Raw genomic sequence first — 19,377 nt, forward strand, 5'->3', positions numbered from 1 at the left:
AACAAACGAAAGTACATAGGTGTCACAAACAATTTCACAAGACGAAAGGCAGAGCACACTGAACAATCACCTTCAAATATGCGATCCGACGCTCTTCACTACCAGCCATTCGAAGAAAACTTTATTTTTGACATACTTTTCGTCTCCAAGAATTTACATGTAGCGCGTATACTAGAAAAAACATTCATCAATAGACATAGTAGTACAAGTTCATTTGAATATAATGTTCTGCGAGCTCATCCCCCTCATTTGCAAGAAATACATGTTCTAAAGAAAAATATCCTTGCACCGTCGTACACGTCTCATTGAAATCTAATGTTCTGTCTGCTAACACAACATCCTTTTTCTTTCTTTTTCCTCAATTATTGTGCACAAAAACCATTCTCAAAATTCCTATCAAGTATGTCCCTACGATCTTCAAAAAATGAAGACCATTAGAATCTACTCGGATTCTCTCTCTCTATCTAGTCCTTTTGCATGGCTACATTCACTTTTTGCATGGCAATGCTCTACGTGTGTGTGCACGCGTGTGCAGTAGTCCACGACTCCACGTCTCCGACTCTCGACAGATGCAATCGCCTATGCTTTCACCTTGAATGCCTATGGCTTCGCAAGAGACAAAAGTGCAAAGAGCGGGGAAGGAATCTAGTTCATTCATTATTAAAAAACTCATATCAATCTCTATTGTTTCACATTTAGAACAAATTTTCTCTCTTTCCTGAATTATTGTTCCCATAACACATTTGCAAAATTTATCTCAATTTTCATATGTGCTATTGTATTCTATAGATGTTATATACCGAGGCCCACCAAGCAAGACTAGTTTTGACTGTGTGTAAGCATCTCTCTCTCTCTCTCTCTCTCTCTCTCAGGCAGTGCTGCAGTTGGCAAGTTAATGACGGCCTTGTCCCTTGCATCAAAACACTTTAGAATTACTCATTTTTATTACTCAAAAGACAATAAAAAAATTACGCTCGCGGCTCATGAATGCAGACAAAATGACATATCATTAACCTAAGCCTTCCTGGGCTTCCTGGCTCTGTGTCCCTGGTGGCTCATGAATGTGGACAAAACGACATATCATTAAACTAAGCCTTCTTGGGTTTCCGAGAAAGAATCAAAGATCGATAAAATGAGCTTAAGCGTGAGGCTTTATATCTGCAAAAAAGAAGATAAACAACGTAAATTAGCAGTGAATATGCTGGAAAACACACAGAAGAGATGAGGGAGATTGCAGTAGCATATGAGGAAAGGTATGAAGACGAAGAGACCATGACAGGAAGGTTAAGCTGGCACAGCTCCGAGAGAGAGAGAGAGAGAGAGAGAAAGTATAGCTTACCATGCCATGCTGCCGGGGGGGGGGGGGGGGGGGGGGGGGGGGGGGGGAGAGAGAGAGAGAGAGAGAGAGCTCTTACCCTGGCGGATCCATGCACACAGTTAAGAATTCAGGATCTCTTTCTTTCTCTGTGCATAAAAAAGGCCAGGGAGGGCGAGGGCGGTCGACGACGTGAAGGAGGGTTAGTCCCTCGAGGATAGTGGCAAGCGGCAAAAACAAGCAGGATATATACATATCGAACGCGGTCGTGTGTCTCGCCCAAGTAGTAGGTGTCATCACCGTAACCGTCAACATATTCGCAAGGGCCTACGCCACTAGCTCTACAGAACAAATTATAAGGGAAAATTACCAAAATACTCCTCAAATTTCAAAAATTCCCAATATACCCCCGATATTTTGTCATAAATTCCCAAAATGCCCTTCAAATTTTCCAAAATTCCCAAAATACCCTTGGTTGTGAGAGTAAATTTCTCGAGAAATAATTTTTTTTGTACATCTTCACAAGAAGAGTGATTGTCTATCGTACAAGATGCTAAAACTACAATCTGAGTTAATTACGTAGGCTTTGGAGATGAATTGTTCCATTATTTTTAGACATAATTGCCTTTTTTGAGATGGTAATTGGTGACAAATTACATGTTTATCACTCAAAAACGAATCTCAATTATCAAATACGAATGAAGATTAGAAAATCTTGAACAATCCAACCAAAATAGATACAAGGGTATTTTGGGAATTTCCTCAAATTAGAGGGGTATTTTGGTAATTTTCCCTAAATATAATTTAAAAAATTTATAGAAAACGGCGCTCTGAGTCCAATCCTTCCCTCTCTCCCCCCCCCAAGAACTAGGTATGGTCACCGTTAACACATTCCCAAGGGCTTGAACGACTAGTTTTATATAATAAGTATATTTTCAGAAAGTTTATAGAAAACAACGTTCTGAGAAAACGCCTGTCTTTCCAATCCTCCCCTCCCCCCCCCCAGGCCCAGAAAGTTACACACACACACACACAGAGAAAGGCGTTGAAGCCATGCACCAGGCTCTAAGAAGCTGCGAGAGAGCTGGGGTAGTGTTTGAAGGCCAAGGAGGGCTTGGGAAGGGCAAGGGCGGGGGCGGTGGACGACGTGAAGGAGGGAAAGAGCTGGTTAGTCGCTATAGAAGCCCAAATTCCAATAGCCGCCAACCCCCTTGAGTGCTATAAGAAACAGCTTTAACGCATACTATTCTAGTCTCCTACACTACTAGGTCTTACTTAGCAGTGCGGACACATGGCATCTCTCTCTCTCTCTCTCTCTCTCTCTCTCTCTCTCTCTCTCTCTCCTCTCTCTCTCTCTCCCCCCTTTTTTTTGAGAGAGAAGTTAAACTTTGAATTACTAGAAAAAGAAAAAAAAAACACAAGGACCCTCACGTAAGGGGAGGGTCACCCCATCTACAAAACCTAAATCATATACAAAACATCATTCATCTTAAGTCTTGTAGCAAAATAGAACATAGCAATCTTTTACGTCTACTGAGTCCACTTGAGGGATTTCTGCACTTTAGAAATTGACTGAGAGGAGTTTGAAGGCTCCTTGAGATCCAAGTACACAGAGTAGCAGCCAAGACTTCCTTAACTTCAGGAGAAGGACATGGGGATGTGGGGAGGGGGAATCAAACACTAAGCAGTCCTAGAAATCCATAGAAACAAGAGGATAACCCCTCTCCATATGGTCCAAAGTGGAATACCCAAGCCTTTATGATTTCCAAGAAGAAGATCTCTAACTTCAATGTTGTTAAATCTGATGGCCATCACACAGAAATGAACACAGGAGAGAATTTTCTTGGTAGCTAAGCAATTGAAGAAAATGTGAGGAATATTCCACAAATACTAGTATTGAATCCAGCTCTGAAAGCTTTATTTCCAGACCACAAGCCTTGGTGCATAATTGACCACAACAAGAAGTTGTTTTTGATGGTACAGAGTGAGCCCGGTTACATTTGAATCTGTAGGTCCACTATTTACAACTCCACTAGAACTTCCATTTTTATTCAATTGCTTCCTAAGATCCTCCTCCACTCCACCTCCAGGACTATAATTGGAAAAAAATATCATTAGCTATTCTCCCTAGTTAGCTGAGGCTTGGAGCAGCCAGCCCTTGCAAGTAATTTCACTTTAGAGAGAATGGTTTGTAGTCTAGAGATACACCAAGATGCTTCATTTAGCCTGATGTTAAATTGGTCTTGTAGAGTGGTCTCAATCTTTATCATGTGTCCTTGAAAGAGGTCCCCCCACTTTTGGATTCCAACCTTGAAGCATCTGTGAGCCCTTCTAGAGAGGGGAGGCTTGCAAAATCTATTTAACAGCTAGTTAAAGGAGAATCCTATAGAAAACAAAATAGGCTAGCAAAGAAATTAGAGGATGGTGTAGACGGTGGGAATAGACACTAGTCAGAAAGATAGCAAAGGGCTGGTAAATACTGAACATAGTTACTATGGTAACTAAACAGGAGACAGACAGCCAGAGGCCCAGTCCAACGGCTATAAATAGGACCCACTATTCATTTTGTCGGACACACATACACACGCGCAGAGTTCCACTGCCACGGAGTCTAGTGTGTCTTGGAGCTCATTATGCTCTTGTACTCTTTTGTCATTAAGCCTATAGCACACTTTGGCTCATGCTATTGTACTCCATTTATACTGATTTAAATACATATTCCAGTTCAAGTTTCCATTTTAGTTTCAATCTCATACTTCATTTCAGTGTGTCTATTCTGATATCCAAAGTCTTTATCTGATTTTGCTTGTTTGATCTGAACTAACTCTAACTGACCAACCTAGTATAGTTGTCACAAGTGACCAGCTCATTCCATTTTGGTGATCACGATGGCTTAAGCTAAGTTTCTTTTGACAGAAGTCCATCTCCGAGTTGGTGTTAGAGCTAGTTGAAATTAACCATGCTACCCAAAAAAGTTCTACGTGGCAGAAGGCCAGCGACGAGATTCATGGATGATCCGAATCGTGTCAGTACTATCCCAACGGAGTCAGAGCATGGCTCTGATACTGAGATAGAACCTAGAAATGAGATAGATGTTCACCAAGGTCCAGAGGGAGTTAATGAATTGTGGGATTCTTAACACGCAAAGAGGAGACATGTGGAGAGAGAAAACCAACAGTCTCAATTCAATGGATCTCACAAAACTAGAAAACATACTTATGACAGTGAGGACAGCAAGTGAAGTCATAGATTATCAAGACAAAAGCTAGCAAAGAAACCAGAAATGGATATGATGACTAAGACAAATGACAATGACAATTGAAAAGTAGACACATATCATTTTAGCAAAATAAATTCTAGAGATAAGAAACCAATTCAGAAAGCGAGATCTACTCATCATGAATGTTCTACTGATCTGAAGATTTCTTTTCTAGTCTTTAAAGGGGGAAAGAAGAACAATCCATACGTGCACATTTAGGCGTTCTAACAGTACATTGAGCTGAAGGATATAGATGAGGATGAATAAGGAGAGTATTTTCCTCAAACATTGAAGGAAGCAGCTAGAAAGTGGTTATCCCTAGTGTGCTAGCTCATATCATACAACAAATTGATGAAAGCATTTCACATGGAGTATTTAGACAATAGAGGAGATTAAGATATTTTTTGGGAGTTGGACAAGACAAAGCAAGTCAAATTGTTAGTCAGTTTGAGAAGATCAAGGAACTGAAGAGACAATTGCAGGAACCTCCGTCAAAAAAGAGAATGAGGGCTTGGCTCATTAACGGCTTGGAAAGTAAGAAGCTAAGGGAACAAGAAGTCCCAGCCCCTACGAAGAAATTCAATGATCTGGTTTAGCAAGCCTTGAAATTGGAACAACATGCTAAAAAGAAAAGGAGCCACAAGAGAAGAGATTCAAGTGATAGCAAAACATCGAATGAAAGGTCAGATTCCAACACGACTTCCAACTTGTCTGACAGTGACTCAGATGAAAAATGTAAAGGAAAGAAGAAAGGGTCATGGAACAGGAAGCTCGAAGAAATGTCAAAATAGATAGCTGAGATGGCCAAAATGAGATCTTCAGTGGGAAAGATCGAGACCTAGGGTTCAAAATGTAGATCTAAAGATCACAGGTCATATGAATGTTCCTAATGCACGTATTGTAAAGCTTACGGGCATGTGTGGAACAATTGTGGGATAAGGATTCATCACTGCAAGAAGGGGAAGGACTTATCTATGATTTCACTAACTCATCTTGAAGCGGTGAAAACAAATGGAGCAAGTGGCTCCAAGGAGAATGAGACCACCACGAGTGTTGAAGGTGGTAGAGGCAGATACCAAGGAAGTACTAGCCGAGACAAAGACAAATCTGACTTTGGGAAAAGGAATTTAAATTACTATACCTCTGAAAATATGGCCATTTTGCAGCTCAGTGCTTGGATGTCGCCAAATCAAAAGAATTCGAACACAAAACACTCAAACAAGTACCAATAAGGGCAGTGACTAGAAGCAGACGTGTAGTAATTGAGGAGATTTTAGAAGAATATGAGATAAGGAAGGCTCCTGAAACAAAGAAAGAGCCACATGGAAGGCAAAAGGAAAAGAAAAAGTAGTTGTTGAATGGAAGGAACAACAAGATCTGGTATACGTGGCCAAGATTATAGAGAATCTGGTAAAGAAGATGCATGTACAACCAGAATGTTCAAATGCTAGGATACTTCAAAAATTATAGCCTTAGTCTTTAGGGGCTCAGGAAGAGAAACAACTCAAGCAATTGGGTGAGGAGAAAGTAGCAACTAGACTACACAAGTCTATGATCACTCCATTTCAAAGTCTGGTTGAAGAGATACGATAAGTCAGATCAGACTTGACCGATGTTGGAGGTACTAACCTGGTGAAGGATCAATTAGAGAGTCCTTCACAGGATTAGTCAGGTACTAGACAAATGAAGTCAGCTCAGTGGAACTGTATAGTCAACTAGTTGGAGGAAACATCTTTCAATTCACATAGTAGTAGAACTGGATGACATTAAATGGACATTACTAGAAACTGTAAAATTCATACAACCGAAGAGGAAATTTGATGTTGAGACCAGAGCAATAGATTTGATAGCCATTAGGGATGACAAGGTTCCATTCATTCAAGTGGATTACAAACTCAAAAAGTAATGGGAACCGTTCTCAAGGGTAATAATGAATGGTGAAGCTAGAGTTAATACTCTCGGAGAGCATCTGAGATAAAAATTGGGGATTCGGGACCTAAAACTAGCACCATTCAAGGTACGAATGGCTGATCAAATAATAGTTCAAGCCACGAGATAAATTGAGACTATGCAAATCAGAGTGGGTATAGAAAAATTCAAAACCAGCCTCTTAGTCTTGGATGTGTAGGGAGCGTATGAAATGATTTTAGAAAGACCATGGCTCAAAATTACTTGTGCTATATGTTAACCCTCACGGACACCATATCACTTTCGATGGACGCCTTATTATTTATTTGATTGAATCATGGACCAGGCTTGTCGGTCCAATAGGTGTATAGGTGATCGCCGATGAGAGGCACACCACTTATCTTATTTTTACAGTGCCACTGTACAGTGGGCGCCCATGTGTGAATGGGTCAAACTCTTATAAAGGTCCATGTGACCTAAGAATCTTCATTCTTGGAGGTACAAGCTAAGAAGTTCTCTTACTCCATCTCTGTCTCCTTCTCCTTCGTGTGCTCATGGGTGTGTGCTCATGGGTCTGTGCGAGCGTGTATGCTTGAAAGTTGAAAGAGAGAGAGAGAGAGAGAGAGAGAGAGAGAGAGAGAGAGAGAGAGAGAGATAGAGAGAGAGAGAGAGTGCGTGATCGAGCATTGCGGTGGCATCGACGGCGGCGGTGGCAGCTCTTTCTTCTTCGTGGCACAAGATCCTTCACGACGGAAGCATTGAGCTGATAACTTTGATTTTGCACATGAAGGTGCTAATGATGATGCTCCCATGTTTGTCAATTATATTGTTACTAGGTTGCAGCAAGCTATGGGCAACCCTGCTTTGCAAGCAGAAGGTACTCAAAAACTTCATGCTTATGGGATTTCCCTTCCTCTTCAAGATGAGAGAGAGCTTAGGAGGCCTCCTGATGAGACCCCCAAAAGAAGACTCTCTCCGATACGAGAGGAGGAATCCAAAGAACAAGAAAGTAATGAATCCCTAAGTTCCTCTGAAGATGTGGCTCCAGGAAGACGGTGGTCTAGACAGTCCCCAACTCCTCCCAAGAGGAAACGGTCAACCCATAGTCCTTCTCCTCGTCACTCCGAAAGGGAAGAGAGGAAACAAAGAAAGAAAAGGGAAAGAAAGAGGTCACCCTCTTCTTCTTCTTCTTCACCTCCTCCTCTTCCAATGAAAGCTATGGCTATTCTCTTAGAGAATACAAAGGGGGGGGGGGGGGGGGGGGGGGGACATCGCAACTCTTACCCTGCATGGCGAAGGTCACAAAATCTCAAAAAGTTAAAAAAAGGAGGAAAGAGTATCTCTTTTCTCACCTATGATGGCACCTTTGGTGGTACCGACAAAGTATTGGCCTTCATCCAGCAATTTGATGCGGCCTTTAGAGATGAGGGCTTCATGGAGTCCTCGAAGCTACGCCATGTAGCTATACACTTCTAGAAATCGGCTCGTCAATGGTGGGCTAGGCTTCATGGTAGCGGCAAAGTCCCAAAGACATGGAAAACTCTACGAGTTTCCATCGCTTGCAATTCCTTGAAAGCGATGCAAAGGACAAGTGCTTACCGAATGGCGGAGTTTGAAGCTTCCCTCCCATGAGTCTTTCCACAAATATGTAGAGAAGTTTTGGGATTTACATCTCAAGGCTACTGTCTTTCAAAAGATAGACTTTGCCGAGAAAAAGCAAAATTTTTGTACGGGATTACCTGAAGAGATGGCCAAGTATGTCCACTCCCAATGGACTAGTTCTATCACCGAAGTAATCCACCACAATATGGTTGCTTCACGCATCAATTTACAACAAGGGGCTAGACGGAATGTCAAGCCCACGAAAAACAAAGACAAAAGTGATGCAAAGGGGAAAACCAATGCCCAAAATTCTTCGCAAAGCAATTCCAACAACAACAACAATCGGTCCAAGGAGAAGGGAGTTTACAAAGGTAAAAACAAACTCTCTCCTGAAGAGCTTGAAACTTTTTGCAAGGACCATAAATGTTTTAAGTGTGCGGAGCAAGGACATGGCTATCATTCTTGCCCCAAGAGAAATGCCCGCAATGAGACTCCTAGAGCTTCCACTATCGAAGCTCTAAAAGAGGATGCTCATTACAAAGGATCACCTCTCTCCTATTCTTGGGGAAAGGTAAGGGAACATAATGCCTTCATCTGGCTCTACTCACAACTTCATATCAATGGAGTTGGCCACCAAGTTGAGCATTCAAGATTTTGAGATGGGAGATACTGTAACGGCCGACAAAGCTTTCAAGGGACAGCAAGCCTCCGTTACTCCCTTGAGAAGTTGAGGCTTCATGTCCAAAGCTATGTTGACAAAGAAGACTTTTTCATCTCTCCTCTCCAACATGAGGATGCTATCCTAGGGTCACCATGGTTCAACCGCATGGCTGCCAACATGAAGTTCCTTGAAAGGAGAATTTACTTCACCTACAAGGAAAAGCACATGTATATAGATGCTAGTGAGTCTGGTTGTACTATACCACTTGTAAATCCTCCTGCTTTTGATAAATCAATGAAGAGCTCAGTTTTTGCGTACATGATTTTTGTCAAAGAGTCCCTAAAAGGTCCTAATGTTTCATCAAATGTAAATGGTAGGAATCAAGAAGAGTTCAACTTGTCTAATTTTCTAAAAGGATTCCACTGTTCTCAAGGTACATAGGCCATTTCCATTACGTTGATATCAGAGCTATTGGTTTCTCTTTTCTTGCTTAAGAAGAGAGGTCCTTAAGTTGTCCATGAAAGGTTGAGCTTATTAATTCAGGGTAAGTGGGACATGATCTATTATCCTGGTTGAGAAGGACTTAGTTTGAGGTACACCGTTGGGAAATACAGTCTTAATAATGGAGCCTCTCGGGGCTTGCCTATGGCTTTACCATTATTGAGCTTCGAGCAAACTCAACAGGAACCATAATCAACCAAGCAATGTTAGACCCTCTCTGCAATCAACAGTGTTTAAACGATGGGTGTGGCTGCTTGAGGATTGATTTTCAAAGGTAAGAAGAGTAGCAACTAAGGTTTTTGAGGGTATCAAAGCACAAAGTAATACATACATAAGTTTAGTTAGCATGGATGACAATAACCAAGAGAGTAGAATGAACCCGAATTAAGAGAATTAGAGAGAACATTTTTGTGAGACTACTTCAAGAACATAGAGGGTGAACATATGTATTATAGATTCTCCCATCAAGAGAGACTTGGCACAATACAATCTTTGTGTTCCTTGTGACCTAGGTGATGCAATGAAGATGGAAAGCTTCATGCATCACGAGCATAACATAGACTTTGTAAAAAAAAGCATTAACTATCCCAAGCCTCAGTCCCAAGGCCTCAAACACCTTCAAAGGTGGAGAGAGCTAGTGGGGAATGAGGGTAGGGAAGAGGAAGAAGAAACATTCATAGGAGAAAAAAGTAGTTCCTCACTTATCATCACTCTTCTTGCTAGCATACATAATAGCATAGTAATGAACATGGATAAGATGACAAGCTTAATCATTGAAGCATGGCTCTTGGTTGGATTTGCATTCCAAAGCCAAGAGTGTTGGTGTAGTCTCTCAACTTCTCTACTAGCTTGGAGAAGGAGATGGAGCTCTTGCACTTTGCATTTTGCAAAATGAGAATGTGTGTGTGCGTGTGAGAGAGAGAGAGAGTATACCCCCCAAGCTAGCCTTCTTCTTGCTTTGGTCTTGTAGCTCATGAAAGAAGCTTATTGGACCCTTCAAGCCTGACCAATCACATGCAGGATTCATATCAAGCAAGCATGCTAGCCTTGGGACAAGTGTCCCCCTTTCCCCTTTGAGAGAGACGACTTGACAAATGCATAAACCATTAATTAATTTAGCTAAATTATCATTGGACCCATTGGGAGGCCAACCAATAGGCTTTAGGACACCATGAGAAAAACATGAGGAGGATCTTGTTAAGTGTCCTATTTGCCTTCTCGGTACCAAGCTTGCCTAGTGTGAGGATGCGTGTGTTCTCTCTCTAGCCCCTAGAATGAGGGCTCGCCCCCTCATGAGTAGGGATATGATTTGAATTTTTGAACACCTTACCTCAAGAACCTTAGTCATGGAGCACCTTAGCACCTTAGTTATTAAGCACCTCAAGCACCTTAGTCATTAAGCACCTCAAGCACCTTATTAGTCAAGCACGAGAAGCACCTCAAGAACCTTAGTCAACAAGCACAACAAGCACCTCAAGAACCTTAGTCAACAAGCACGACAAGCACCTGAAGATTGGTCCGGGTTCCCACCTCAAGCACAACCCTAGCTTACCTAAGGTCAAAGGACTTTTATTAGCACTAACCTTTGGAGGTCTTTAACGAAGCTAACCCTACTGTCTTTAAGCTCCATTGACTAGCCTTGCTCTTTGACAAACCATCTCTCATTTGGACCCCTTTACCATTGGCCCCGTGTTGAGATAGATCTGTAAGCACATGTCTATATTCTAGCCCTTGTTTCCGTTTATTCTCCCATATTAAATGATCTGTTTAATATGAGAAAATCATTTGGGTTGGTTAGATATTAAATTTTATGACAAAACTCATACTCGACAAATAGCTCCTCATTTGTGTCAATGAATCTACACAAATAAAACCAAATTCTAGACTACAAGCTTTGTTTGGAGAACACCAGGGAGGAAATTGGGAAATAATAGTGAAGCATACATTAGGAGAACTATTTGTGTTGTGAGAGCCATTAATGTATCCAGCTAGGTTTCCATCTTTAACTCACAAACAATGTACACCATGTCATTTGAACTTTCTACTTTAGGATCCTCTAATAGAACTACATGCTTTGTTTGGAGAACACCAGGGAGGGAATTTGGGAATCATAGTGAAACATACATTAGGAGAACTATTTGTGTTGTGAGAGCTATGTGGACAGCCGTCATGTCCCCTATTTCTTGCCAATGATAAGGTAGGCTAGAAGTCATCTAGACTGATGATACCCAACACATAAGACTTCACTCTCATGCAATCGACATGCATGTTTTTATTCATAACCAAATAGCTCATTTAAGCATCATGCATGACATAGCGACCACCTTCGGCCTTCTCTTAAGTTTGGAGCTCACCCGCTCACATGCACTTGCATGCAAGAGCTAGATTGTATAAACTACCAAAATATCCTTAAATGTGTTAAATTTTCTCAAATTTTACAGAAATTCCCAAAATACATGTTGTCATTCTTCTAAACATCTCCCAATACTTTCCTTTCTACAACACTTCATAGGAACTTTAGTTCTCGCTTAAAAGAAGATGATAGAACTAGGATTTGGATGGCCCGTATAAATTCTTTTCACTCTACATACTTATTGTCCTGCCCTTTTGAAATAAAACCATGGGTTGCATTACATACTCCTTTCACATGCAAATTACCATTCAAAAATGTAGTTCATGTCCGACTAATGTACATTCCAACCATTACGAGATAGCAATGAATAAGTGCTACAAATATTAATCATATGACAAGTAGGAACAAAGGGCCATATAATCTAATGTCCTTCTCTTCAGCGTAGCCTTTTACCACAAGTCTAGCATTACAACGATTAAAACACCATCCGCCTTACATTTGAACTTAAAAACCCACTTAGTACCCATGGCCTTTTTGTTAGGGGGAAAGCCACACACAAGACCACAATGTGCCCTTTTATATAGTATCATCTTACTTATATTGCATTGTAGCTAACCAATTTTTGAATTTTGTTTTTTTTGTAAATGACAAAGGCTCCTCCTCATCAGATAGACTTGACAAAGCCAAAGCGTAACAATCTAATGAATAAGAGCCATCTTGAGAACCTGAATGAAGATGACTAGACAAAGACACACCCAATTCTATCACATAAAGTTTGCACTAGCCATTTTGATGAGGACTCTTGATGAGGACTCTCGATCCCACCCCGCCAAAGCTCCTTTTAACTTAGGCACATTTCAAAATGAAGGGAAGGAGAGTTGGTGATTGGGCTTGTATCACTACTTGGATAGAGATTGGTCCTCTATGTAACTCTTCTTACCCCCCAAAAGATAAGTGACACTCCGTCCTTGGAATTACAGAGGTGCATAGAAGAGTTTTAATCATTGCCTTGTAGTGGATAATGCAAATGATTCATCCATTAGGTCATGGCCATTACCAGCCTACCTGAGTTTACTTTTAGTGTCGAATTTAGAAAGTTTTCCTAATTTACATATGTGCATTAGATGGCCCACATGCTCGCAACCGTACATCCCATTTGAAACATGATCGTGTAAGTTTGTGTGGAGGCTCGCTGCCCATTTAACATCTACAGATGCCTTCAACACTGGAATAGTTTTGTTGCGTTGCTTTATTAGCATCCAATTGCCTACCACATTCAGCAGGTGAGCAGACCCTTAATTAGCCTGTTTGTATGCCTCTTTAAAATTTGAACTGAAATTCACTCCCTGACGTTTGTTGGCTGTGTATGAGAGAGTGTCAACATGGCGGAAAGAGCTCTCCATCGCAGCACTCTCTCACGCAAGAGCAAAGAGATCGCATCAGTAAACAGAAAGAGCTCGCCCTTGCCCGACGATCGGCCAAAGCGGAGGCCCTCCCGGCCCTAGCCCGATCAACCCCCCCTCCTCACACAAGGATGGAGACCTCGCTCTCCTCTCATCGTTCCGAGCTGCAGATCGTCTCAACAAGGTTAGAACCTCTCGATTTTTCCTCCTTTCACAGAGTCTACGTCATTTCTTTCAGGAGCCGCCTTGAATCCTTTTCTTAAGTCTGCAAGGAAGCCATTTACACCTCCGCTAGTCATTGATTTGGATGATGTTAGCCATGGCAAATGTGCTGATTATACGTCCTCTTATAATGCTAACGACATGCAGAGCCGGACTGGATAGTGCATACACCAATGGACCTATGTCTAGCTTTGATGCAGATCAGCAACGAAAGCATGATGAGTCCGTGCCTGATTCTGGTCAGAGTGGGGATGATGGTTCAGATGTCTTGGTGGCTAGCAACGAAAGTGGAGAGAAAAAACAATGGCTTTGGTTGCCTGTTAAAATAAAGCCTACCTTACAAGCAGGCAAGAATGATGATGGCTCACATAAGAGCTAGAAGGGAAGGACGAAATCGAAGAAGGCGTGAAAGGTCTACACTAGAAGATACAACTCCAGAAAGCAATGATGATGGGTGGAGATCTGTGAGAAAGAGGACCTTACCAGGAAGCATCTTTCTTTGGCCATGTCCGTTCTCATTCTCTACACAAGGATATGCCCCATGTTCAAAACACACAAATGCCTCAGGTCAAATTTGCAGTGTCTTCTCAGCAAAGAAAAGTGCTCTTGGCTATAGCCTCTGGGAAATCTATTTTTATCACAGGTTGTGCCGGTACTGGTAAAAGCTACTTGCTCCACGAGGCTGTGAACACACTTAAAAACATGCACGGTTCATTATCTGTGTTTGTAACTGCCTCTGCAGGATGTGCAATTGGAGGCACCACATTGCATTCATTTGCTGGTATTGGTTTAGGAATAGGAGAAAAAAGAGAGCTTGCAAATAAGGTGATCAGTTCAAAAGGGAGGCAAGGAAACCCTGAAAACCCTGACAGATACTTTGCTTTCCAGGCAGAATGCTGGAATGATTGTTTTGACTTTCAGGAAGAGCTCAGAATTTGTTGAAATGCAGAACAAACTTCGAAGAGGACAATGTTCATCGAGCACCCATTGCAAGTTAATCTCATGTGATAGACCTGTTCAGGCAAGTAATGCTGGAATTCTAATGACAAAGTTGTACCCCCGCAAGATGGATGTGGGCAAAGAGAATGAATACAAATTGAGGTCACTGAATCAGGAAGCTGTTGCTTTTCTTGCCAAGGATGGAGAATGTAAGGGCTGAAAAGGAGCTTTACCTGCCTATAAGACAATCGATGTACAAGTGTGGTATCTCCTCTGATAGCCACCAAAAAAAAAAAAAAGATAGAAGTAGGACTAAAGCCAAAACTAAAAAGACAGATGGGAAGGGCAATGTGGATGGATTGGAGCTATGTACGTGGAATGTACAAGCATGACATGCATAGTCTAGCTAGCTCCATTCTATCCCATAGGGAGGCCTAAAATATCGTACATCTATGAGATGAAGGAGATAAAGAGCTCTCTATAAGTAATACCTGCATTGGGAGGAGCTGAACGAGTCTCTATGATGCCCCACTGTGGGCACGGGTGGGGGGAGTGGACCTTTGCAAAAATTAGTTATCCATAGTTGATGTCTTGCCCAATGTGTGGTCTTAGGCTGCAAGATCTCTCTGTGGGGCTGAATACCTAGTAGAACCCGATCCAAATCTGTGATGGTTTGTTGATTCAAGGAGATGTGTAGACTCTAGAAAGCGTGGCTCTCCGGGCTTGCACGAATACGTGAATATATCTTTGTGAATTTGTTAAATGGTTTGAAATAACTCCTGTAATCTTTGTTATGATGTCATCATGTGGTACCAAGGGTTTGTTGCGTATCATCCCTGCCATTATACTGATTTGTGATGACTCTAATCGAGTCCACTATCATCCTTGCCATTGTACTCACTTGTGATGACACTGAGTCCACTAATGTGCAACTAAGATGCATACATCAATGTAGAAGTGACCAAAGTGTTGAATAGCCATGCTTTTGTCTTGGTTATCATCCCTGCCATTATACCCACTTGTGATGACTCTAATTAAGTCCACTATCATCCTTGCCATTATACTCACTTATGATGACATTGAGTCCACTAGCATCAATGTAGAAGTGACCAAAGTGTCGAATAGCCATGCTTGTCTTAATTCTTAGAAGTGTATCTGATGATATTGTCTCTTTAGTGTGGATAGTGTTGCATGGCCCCATCTTAGCCTAGATCTAGCCGTTGATCCCATAGTGATGTATGCAACCCCATAGAGAAAGTGACCCTCAAAATACATATGAATTGACCACCTCTACCTTGTGTCATCCTAATGTGAATGTAGCTACCTTCTATCTTGGCTCAATGTGTGAAACCGTGTGACCTTGGTCTCCAATGTTCACTATGAGGCTCTGCGTGTGCAAAAATGTAAGATAGCCCCCGCAACACAATTGGTCCCAAAGGTAGGGGAGGGATCCCACTTGGTAGTCATTCCCCACATATTGCAGGGGTTGTCTATCCTTCAATCTCTCTTAGACGTGAAGGTACATGACTAATCCTTTGATGTGAGGAGTCTACCTCGCAACAATAGTCTACCTGCGTCAAGTAAAGCACCCGTGGTCTCAAGTCTATCTTGCCATCCGCTTTCCAATGAGAAAAATAACTCTATGTTTTCCTAGTATGCGATGGATTTTCACTTATGCAATATAACACAGTTTTGTGAGGTGGCCTATTTTCTGGGTGAGACATCATTAATGAAAATCAAAATTTTCAAAGGACCATAGAAACAAAGGGCACGTTTGACAAAAGCATTAGTTTCCACATTCTTGATCCTAACTACCATAGCATCGTTCCTTAGAAAATGCTTATTGAAATGCTTAATGTATTGTCCTTGTGAATGCTTAATGGTAGATTGAACACTAGCATAAATCCAATAAAATTGAATGGAAAAATTATCATCAACAAGGACATGATGTAGATGGGCTTCATCCTATGAACCATCCCTTAGCATATTCACATTGACACGACATTACATTTGTCATAAAAATTAATATCTATCCAACCCAAATGATTTTCTCATATTAAATTGATCACTTAATGTGGGAGAATACACGGGAACAAGGGTTAAGATATAGACATGTGCTTATAGATCTATCTCAACACGGGGCCAATGGTTAAGGGGCCCAAATGAGAGATGGTCTATCAAAGAGAAAGGCTAACCAATGGAGCATAAGACCTTAGGGTTAGCTTCATTGAAGACCTCCAATAATGTGTGTAAAAGTCTTTTGACCTTAAGCAAGCTAGGGCTGAGCTTGAGGTGGGAACCCGGCCTAAGCTCGAGGTGCTTGTCGTGCTTGACATGCTTGAGGTGCTTGATTAAGATGCTTGAGGTGCTTGACTGGCTCCATGCTTGAGGTGCTTCACTTGCTACATGATTAAGGTGCTTGAGATGCTTGCCTGAGATGCTTGTGGGAACACCCCCTAGTTTAAGTGCTTTGTCATGCTTGATGACTAAGGGGCTTGCTCATCCAAAGTCAAAAAGATCCCTACAAGGGGGGGGGATGAGAGAGAACACACACACACACACACACACACACACACACACACACACAAGGGAATCCCCAGCTTGAAGAGGCAGCAAGGACACTTGTCAAGTTCCTCCCCATGTTGCCCTCATGGTGTGCCTGAAGCCTATTGGTTGGCCACCCAAGGGGTCCAATGATAATTTAGGATATTTAATTAATTGATTTTGCATTTATCAAGTCCTCTCTCTCAAAGGGGAAAGGGGGACACTTGTCCCAAGGCTACCCCTGTTGCTTGTAATGGCTCCTGCTTGTGATTGGCTAGGCCTGGAGGGGTCCAATGAGCTTCAAGCATGAGCTACAACGGGGGGTCGACCCAAGCAAACTAGGGGGTTTCTTAGGGGGTATACTCACCCACACACACTCACAAACACTCTCATGGTGTACTATGCAAAGTGCAAGAGCTCCCTCTCCTTCTCCAAGCAAGTAGAAGTTGAGAGCCTACATCAACACTCTTGGCTATGGAGTGCAAATCCAACCAAGAGCCATGCTTCAATGCTTAAGCTTGCCATCTCCTTCTTCTTCATTACTATGCTATTATGTATGCTAGCAACAAGAGTATGATAAGTGAGGAACTAATTCTTTCTCCTACGAAATGTTTCTTCTTCCTCTTCCCTACCCTCATTCCCTGCTAGCTCTCTCCACCTTCGAAGGTGTTTGAGGTCTTGGGACTGAGGCTTGGGATAGTTAATGCTTTTTACAAGTGCATGTTATGCTTATTGCAAGTAGATTAATTACTTAATGCAAGTAGATTAATTGTATTGCAAGGTAGATTAATTATTGCTTTAAGCACAAGTTGATGCATAAAAGTATACATCTTCATGCACTCAAATGATTTAGGGAACACAAAGATTAATGATGTTCACAAGTTCTTGATTGTTTCCAAGCTAAGATTGATTGTTGAAATTATGCAAAATCTTGGTGTGTGAACCTTCCATCTTCATATTGCCAAGGAGGTCTCAAGGAACACAAAGATTGTATTGTACCAAGTCTCTCTTAATGAGAGAATATATAATACAAATGCCTTTTGGAGGGGGGACCGGCTCCACATAAATCCGGTCCTCAACTGTTGTCATATTCTCTACACTCTCTCTCTTGTAAAAGTATTGTTCATGCCTAGTTAATTAAGTGTTATGATAGAGTTGCTACTACCAATTAAGTTCACCCTCTATGCTCTCAAAATTGCTCACTCTAATTCTCTTAATTCCGCTATTCTCTAAGTTCATAGGCCATTCCCATTACATTGGTACCAGAGCATTTGGTTTCTCTTTTCTTGCTTAAGAAGAGGGGTCCTTAAGTAGCCTATAAATGGTTGATGTTGTTAATTATAATAGGGTAAGTGGAACTGGGATCTAATATCGGTTTTGTTAAGCTCACTATGTGGGAGATGGTGCACACCTCGGGAGCTTTGGACTTAATGATGGAGTCTTTTTAGACTTGCCTACGGCTTTACCATTATTGAGCCATAAGAAGTCCGAAAGGAGCTAGCCCTTGGCAATTCTGCTATGTTAGACCTACTTCTCTACTCTCTATAATTAACCACTTTGAGCCGTGGGTGTAGATACTTAAGAGCCGATTTTCAAAGGCTAAGAGGAGTGGCAACTAAGGTTTTGAATTGCCAAAGCATACACTAAGTACATACATAAATTCTGTTAACATGGCTGACAATAATCAAGAGAGTAGAATGAACATTGATAACTTTGATTTTGCACATGAAAGTGCTAATGATGATGCTCCCATGTTTATCAAATGTCTTGTTTCTAAGTTGCAACAAGCTATGGAAAACCCATTCCTACAAGGTGAAGTTTTCCAACAACTTCATAGTTATGGGATTCTCCAAACTCCCCCAAAAGAGAGAGCACCTGAGAAGTCTCTTCATGAGATTTCCAAGAGAGGGCTCTCTACGGCGAGAGAAGAGGAGAACCCATACGAAGCGCTTAAATGTTTACTAGCGGGCTTACCTCCATCCAAGAAGAAAGATAAAGTCTCTACTTTAGAGCCTTCACCAAGAGGAGGAGAAGGAAGTGAGTCTTCCAATACTTCCAAAGATATGGCTCCAAGAAGACGGCAGCCTCAACAATCTCCAACTTCCCCCAAGAAGGAAAGATCACTGCAAAGTCCTCCTCCTCATTATCACAAAAGGGAAAAGAGGTACCAAATAAAGGAAAAGGAGAGAAAGAGGTCACCCGCTTCTCCATCTTCATCAACTTCCTCATATTCCAATGAAGGTAGCGGCTCTTCTCTCAAAGAGCCCCAGAGGAAAGGCCATCGCAAGTTCTATCCAGTATGGAGAAGGTCCAAGAAGCTAAAGAAGTTCAAAGAGGGAGGGAAGAACACCACTTTTCTTGCCTATGCTGGCACCTTTGGTGCTATGGACAAGGTCTTGGCCTTCATCCAACAGCTTGATGCGGCCTTTGGTGATGAGGGCTTCACAGAGTCCTCTAAACTGCGTCAAGTATCTATGCATTACCAAAGTTCCGCTCGACAATGGTGGGATAGCCTACGAGCCCAAAGAAAAGCTCCAAAGACATGGAAGGCTTTAAGAGCCTCCATCATAAAACAGTTTTTTGCAAGCAACGCTCAAGAAAATGTCCTCACAGAATGGCAAAACTTGAAACTCTCTCCCTACGAGTCTATCCAAAAGTATGTAGATAAGT

The 19,377-nt window shown here is 41.8% G+C and overlaps 1 pseudogene; it reads left to right on the top strand.

Moving 5' to 3' along the window:
• The first annotated feature begins 12,965 nt into the window (after positions 1–12,965).
• Positions 12,966–15,157, top strand: LOC147422178 (uncharacterized; annotated as a pseudogene).
• Positions 15,158–19,377: the final 4,220 nt, after the last annotated feature.

This window comes from Adiantum capillus-veneris, chromosome 27, assembly GCF_014529385.1.
Source record: "Adiantum capillus-veneris isolate H3 chromosome 27, ASM1452938v2, whole genome shotgun sequence".
Taxonomy (NCBI): Eukaryota; Viridiplantae; Streptophyta; class Polypodiopsida; order Polypodiales; family Pteridaceae; genus Adiantum; species Adiantum capillus-veneris.